The sequence below is a fragment of the Lates calcarifer genome, linkage group LG20, assembly GCF_001640805.2.
Source record: "Lates calcarifer isolate ASB-BC8 linkage group LG20, TLL_Latcal_v3, whole genome shotgun sequence".
Lineage (NCBI taxonomy): Eukaryota > Metazoa > Chordata > Actinopteri > Centropomidae > Lates > Lates calcarifer.
In genome coordinates this window covers 18,801,886-18,808,095 of record NC_066852.1, presented here as the reverse complement: position 1 = coordinate 18,808,095, position 6,210 = coordinate 18,801,886, and the positions used below count along the sequence as shown (strand labels likewise).

Sequence of the window (6,210 nt, the reverse complement as noted above, 5' to 3'; positions counted from 1 at the left end):
TGCCTCTTATACAAATTATTTCACGTCATAGTTCTTGCACCCCATCAAACACAGTTGTCTGCATATCATATCTTTGCATATTATTTCTTTCTTTCTCTTCCACAAATGTTGCTTGAGAGAGAATATAACACCCTGGTTTGCATTATGAGGGGTTTCACCCCCCAGTTTATGTCCCACTGTGGACATTTTGAATTCAGACTCTACACAGAAGACAGGGAGCGTCCCATATCATTCTGCTGTGTACCCGTGCAGATCAAAGAAACATCAGCAAACAGACAAACATTTTGCAAATCACAAATTCCCAGCTGAAAAGCATCTTAAGAAATATGTTCGCATTTTTGTAGCCCAGGAAAATGGCATACTGCTGCAGACTCTAATTATGCTAATTAGGAAAACCACCCAGTATAGTATCCTGTAATGTTAAAACTGTAGCTATTATTTAAAAGATTTTTAAGTTCTGTAGCTTTGAGTCATCACTGCTTTAGAGCGAAAAAATACTTTTATGTAAGTTTCACAACATTTGTAACATCAGCTCAAGATGGTCACTATGATAATAAGGTCAGCAATATCTCACTTACAGTATGCAAGCATTAGGCTCCAGTCTTTCCCAATCAGGCCAGGATGGATGAACGCTCCCGCAGACCCACTGCTCTCTGCCTATTGGGAGTTGTTAGCAAGCAGGATCTGCCTCGAGCAGAGCTGCCTTCAGGCGCCGCGGTAACATCTTTTCCCTCCCTGTACAATGACCAAATGTTATCATTACTTCAGCATCAGTAGCTCTGAATTGGGTTGGTAAATTGGAAATCTATTTGCTTTGCAAATCAAATACACTCTCAGAATGTCCCTCATACTGCTTCAAATGTTATATCTATATTTAGTACTTTCATTTTTACTTATTAGGTGCAGTTCTTAGCCTTAGCAGCTCCTTCCAAATGAGTGGCCATCATTAAAGTGCACATTTAACTTCCTCAGGTCCTCACAAAGGTCTGTTTTCCCCTGCCTAACTTGTGTTACGTGATAAGCAAACACTATGTAATACATGACTCATCACAGAATGAGCTCCCCAGTTACACTGGATAATATATAGACCTTGTTGTTAACAGCTTCACTGGAACTTACTTACAAAAGAAACAGTCCCTATGTTTCAGTGAGGTCTGTATGAATACAGAATGATGGGGACACTGTGAAATTAGATGTTGTTGTTTGTTGTTGGTGCTTTTTAAAATAACAGTTTCCATCACTGTGAGCATTATAAACAATATCCCTCTCATCTCTGTTGTATCGGGGTGAAAGCAGAAATCTTATTGGCTGATAATATGGACAAAAAAAACTCATTTTTTTCATAATTTAGGGTGAACTGATCCTTTAACTTTACTGCGATTTCATGAACCAAACCTCAAAATACTAAATGAGTACTGTCATCTTTGCATGTGTTTGTACCTAAAACCCAAACACATAAAGGCCTTGTTCATTTAGTATATCACACACACACACACACACACACCCAGCCTGGCCTTACGTCATCTCTGTCAGATACACCTCTATGTGTGAACCATTAGAGGGCAGTATTGCCCCAGATCTGGGCTCCTGTCATCTCATTTTTTTCTCTTCCTACAGCTGCTCAGTGGGGAGAAATCAGTCTTTTAAGTGCTGATCTGGGGTCAAAGTTTGGGATTTCCACAGCAGTAGTAGAGGTCAAGATTTGGAACGGCGAAGCCCATCCTAAGTCAGCAGTCGGACAGGGACCATAAAACTTTCTCCTGCAGTGTCAGCGCAAAAGACGGCCATCCCTACAGAGGCATCAGGTGTAGAGGAGCACAGGCTGTTACTGACAACAGCCCTTCAGGGTGGTGGTGTGTGTTTGTGTGGGCGGGTGGGTGTGACATATGCAGATGTATCTAGACAGGCTCTCCCCATGATTGTGCTTGCTGTGTGCTGTCGCTTGTACAGAGATATCAGCAAACAGATCAAATACAAAACACAGCTCTAGCAAAAATAGATCATACCCCAAGTTGGGCTCATACCACAACTGAATAACAAGGAGAGAAAGAGTGTTTTCCCGAACCACACACTGACATTTCTGAAATACATTTTCATGCACCCCCACCCCCCCCACCTTTCGTTCTCTCTCCAATCAGCACACTTGTCTCTGTACCTCCAGGATGTCTTTCCTCCCCCTTTTGCTCTTCCCTCCATCTCCTCTTTCCCTCAATCCCCCCCCAAATCTCTTCTTCTCCCTTCACCTCTCCCTCATTGCCCTCTTTTGTTTCCCTTCTTCTTCTTCTTCTCCTTCTCTTCTGGGCTCCTCCCTCTCTGTGTGTGTTTGTGGAAAAAAAAGAGAGAGAGAGAGAAAGGAAATAGAGAGGTGTGGAGAGACCTGCTAAGCTGGAGCAGTCGGTCCCCGTTGGTGATACTGCTATCCAGGACAACAAGCACCACCTGGGGTTTACATAACACACACACACACACACACACACACACACACACACATTCTCTCTCTTCCCCTCTCTCTCTCTCTCCCTATATCACTTTCTCTGTGATACTCTTTTGTTTCATCCTTGCCCTTCCAACGTCTCTCTCTGTTTTCCATTCTGTGTTTCTCTCAAACGCATCATCATCATGGAGGGGAGTTGGGGTGGTGGTGGTGGTGGTGGTGGTGGGGGCATTCAGCTGCTGGTTAGCCTGCAGCTAGGAGCCTTGGCAGTTTGTGCAGCAGCCTGTGTGCTCTGCTACTGAGCGGGCTCGTCTTGTTTTGGGTTGCATGTGTGTGTTTGTGTGTTTGTGTGCGTGATGATGGAAGCTTGAAATTTATTGGCACTGCTCCGCTCCTCAGACTAAGCAGGCGGTTTTATAGATTTTTTTTTCTTCCTTTTTCTGACAGACAGACAGGAGGAGGATTTCATTGTAGGAATGATTTGACTTCAAAACCCCACTGTCATACACAGGGATTATAATACTAGAGATATGGCTGCTTTTGTAGTTTTTGTTCCACAGCAGGACTATATTCTTCTCCGTTAAAGAATTCTATCCTTAAATTCCTTGCCTGACAAGAAGAGGGAGGTTCTTTTCTTCATTATATCAGCTTTGTGTCCTTTGAGGTCATTAAACAGTGGCAGTTGCCAGAACTAGAAAACATGGCAGATGCATTTTCCCCCCCTCCAGCATTAATTAAAATAAACAAATTTGGGCTATGTTTACAATTTGGTCATGGATCACACTGAATTATATGGTTGTATTTTAGAAAAATGAATGTTCTGAAAGAATTAAACCAGCTCGTGATGAAGCCAGTCACAAAAATACATTACTTACACCCCTACGTGAAAATTAGTGTTGGTCACATATGTTAAATTTGGACAGCCTATGCAGAGGAATGGATTTTTAAATGTTAAAACACTTAATACATAAGAAAGCAGAGGCACCAAATAGAAAAAGAATTTATCTTCAAAAGGTAAATTTCAATTAGAGGTACATGTCAACTTCAAACAGGGGCGGGTGTGACCACATTTATATGTGAGCTTAAGCAATATTAGGCAAGCAACTGACGTCAGAAGAGGTCAAATAAGATTTCATGCAGAAAAAAAGTTTTTACTGAGTAAAGCAAGGAGCCCCAAAAGCCATGAAATGTGTGCTGCAGTTAGGAAAAACAATTTAGAAAGAGGATCAGGACATGCAAGTTGCAAACAACCTACAAGGATAAATATAAATATATATAATCATTATGATAATTTCCTAACACCACAAAAGCACAAACTTAAAATAGACTGCAATGTTTCCCAGTTTCTGTAACTGGTGCCCAAGGGAAATTGGAGAAAAACAAAAACAAAATGGAGAGTGAGCAAGACAAACCAGGGCCTCATAGCACAACTGTTGGTATTAAAATGCCATTATGAAAAATAATAATAATAAAAAAAGATAGAAAGAAAAGAGAAAAAGAAATGCCTCTCTGTTGAATGTCAAGAATGTCACTCGTTCTTGTCTGAACACCAAAGAAGGCAGATGCTGCATCATTTTCTTGATTTATTCTTTCCCTCCTGCATAGATCCTTTTTAATACTCACAGTAATGCCAGAATGCTGATTTATACACTTCTTGCTCTTCTTGTGGAGGTGTAATTTTCCACAGTGTTTTCCCTTTTCTTTGAGCACCTGTGGCATTCCAATAAATGAACCTGAGCGCTCGCCATACCGCTGGCTTTTGAATCTTCCGTTTGCAAAAAAACATGAATATTTCGATGTGAGCTTGGATTATGAAATGATAGGTCCTTGATGCCTAAATGGCTTCCTTCTGCTGCAGACTGTGCGATCACCTTTTGCTTTCTCCCCCGCAGACTTGGAGTACCCATACTGCATGATGTCAGTATGGAGCACCAGTTCTAAATGTCCAACAGAAAACCTTAGGGTATAAACACTCCCTTTGAAGGTGTCATGAAGGCTTCTTTCTTGTGACAACTTCAAAGTGAATGTTTAGGTCATGATTTTTTGCCATTTCACTGTGCAATGAGAAATCTTAATAGGAGGCACTTCACACAGAGGCTCTTGCTTACAGGGGCCCCATGGCCCCCAGGACATCTGCTCTGTGAATGGCAGGACCACACAGAAATTTATCCATGCATGCGAGGAGCCATGAGCAATGGAAAACAGTCAACAGTCTAGTAAGTCATCTATTTCCGACTTGACACATTTACATTTGAGAAAGGTCTTCATCACATTGTCTGCAGCTTGCTGTAATGTATCTGATTGCTCTGCATAATGGATAAAGAACTAGAAACCATGAGATATCTCTCCAGATGTAGACATAATTTCCACTTAAAAAGAGTGAACTAGATTTCTTCCCCTTTCATCCCTTAAACACCAAGACTTGTTTTGATGGTCCAGCAACATTTTCTGGCAGAGGCTGTTCTTAAGGCAAAGACCTGTCATATTTATAGTTCATATACTGATCAGCCCCTGTGATAGACTGGTGATCTGTATGGGGTCTACTACGCACTTCAACATGCCAAAAACTGCAAACAAATGGCTGGAGGAGCATGGCAGAAAGCCCAAAGCATTAGCCCGGTCTCCAAACTCCCCAAATCCCAATTTGGTTGAGCATCTGCAGGATGTGCCGGAACAAGTCCCCACCTTGCAACCCACAGGACCCAAAGGATCTGCTGCCAATGTCCCAGTGCTAGGCACCACAGGACATCCCCAGAGGTCCTGTGTCCATGCCCTGACAGGTCAGAGCCATTTTGGCGGCACAACGGGGAACCTATTAGACAGGTGGGTTTAATGTTTTGGCTGATTAGTGTATATTTTTACTGTTTTACTTTGTTTTGTACATGATTTTGTCTTATATGATCTTCTTTAAAGATGTAATTCAATTTAATTCTGTATTTCTTGGTGAACAGTGGCAGTGGCTGCCTGGAATCTCTGTGTAAAACAACAACTTATCATTTTTGCAATTCTGTCTGCTTCAAGTCTTTATGCTGAGATAAGCTAATCACTTCCTGGCTCCAGCTCCATATGTAATGCACAGACATGAGAGTGATACTGACAGACAGAAAGTACATTCTTACTACTTGTAATTCCATAACACATTATAGTAATCATCATTTATGAATATAATATCCAAACTTGTAAACGCATTATATAAAAGGTATTTATATAAGCTTCAAACTTTCACATGTTTCTAGTCCCTTGTAATTGTGCAATGATTTATTTTAGTATTTGTTTGCTTCTCATTAATGCTCATTAATGCAACTGTTAAAGTAAGCTGGCAGTTAACACCAACACACTATTTTTAAAGAGTTGCGAAACCTTTTGTTGCCACTGGGATGAGAGTAACAAAAGAAAGCTGCAGTGTTTGCAAATTACTTTACTTTCATAGCATTTTTTAGATTTATTGTCATAATTATTTTCATTTGATGTACATAGCATGCACTGGAATAAGAACTCAGGAAAAAAAATACATTCAGTTTCACTCAAAAAAATGATGTATTGTTGCACCACATAACACAGCACAGAGTGGTAGAAACTGTCACTGCAGACAAGACCTAACATTGTCCCAGGGGATTTACTGCTCATTATCCACTCTATTTACTGCTGGCTGATGTGACATAGGAGGGTAGATGGCATGCAGCTCTGACAGAATGATGCTTCACTTTAAGCTCTGGGGCTTGTATCCTGTAATATCTCAGTACGGTCAGTGGGCAACAGTAGAAGACTGCTTGCTG

General features: G+C 41.1%; 1 protein-coding gene across 1 annotated transcript in view; it reads left to right on the top strand.

Moving 5' to 3' along the window:
* Positions 1 to 4,256: 4,256 nt before the first annotated feature.
* Positions 4,257 to 6,210, top strand: part of LOC108893538 (glutaredoxin domain-containing cysteine-rich protein 2) — a 36,011-nt gene continuing 34,057 nt past the window's right edge. Inside the window, exon 1 of the mRNA XM_018691650.2 lies at positions 4,257 to 5,257. The gene's annotated coding sequence lies outside the window, so the exon portion shown is untranslated. The remainder of the gene's footprint in view (positions 5,258 to 6,210) is intronic.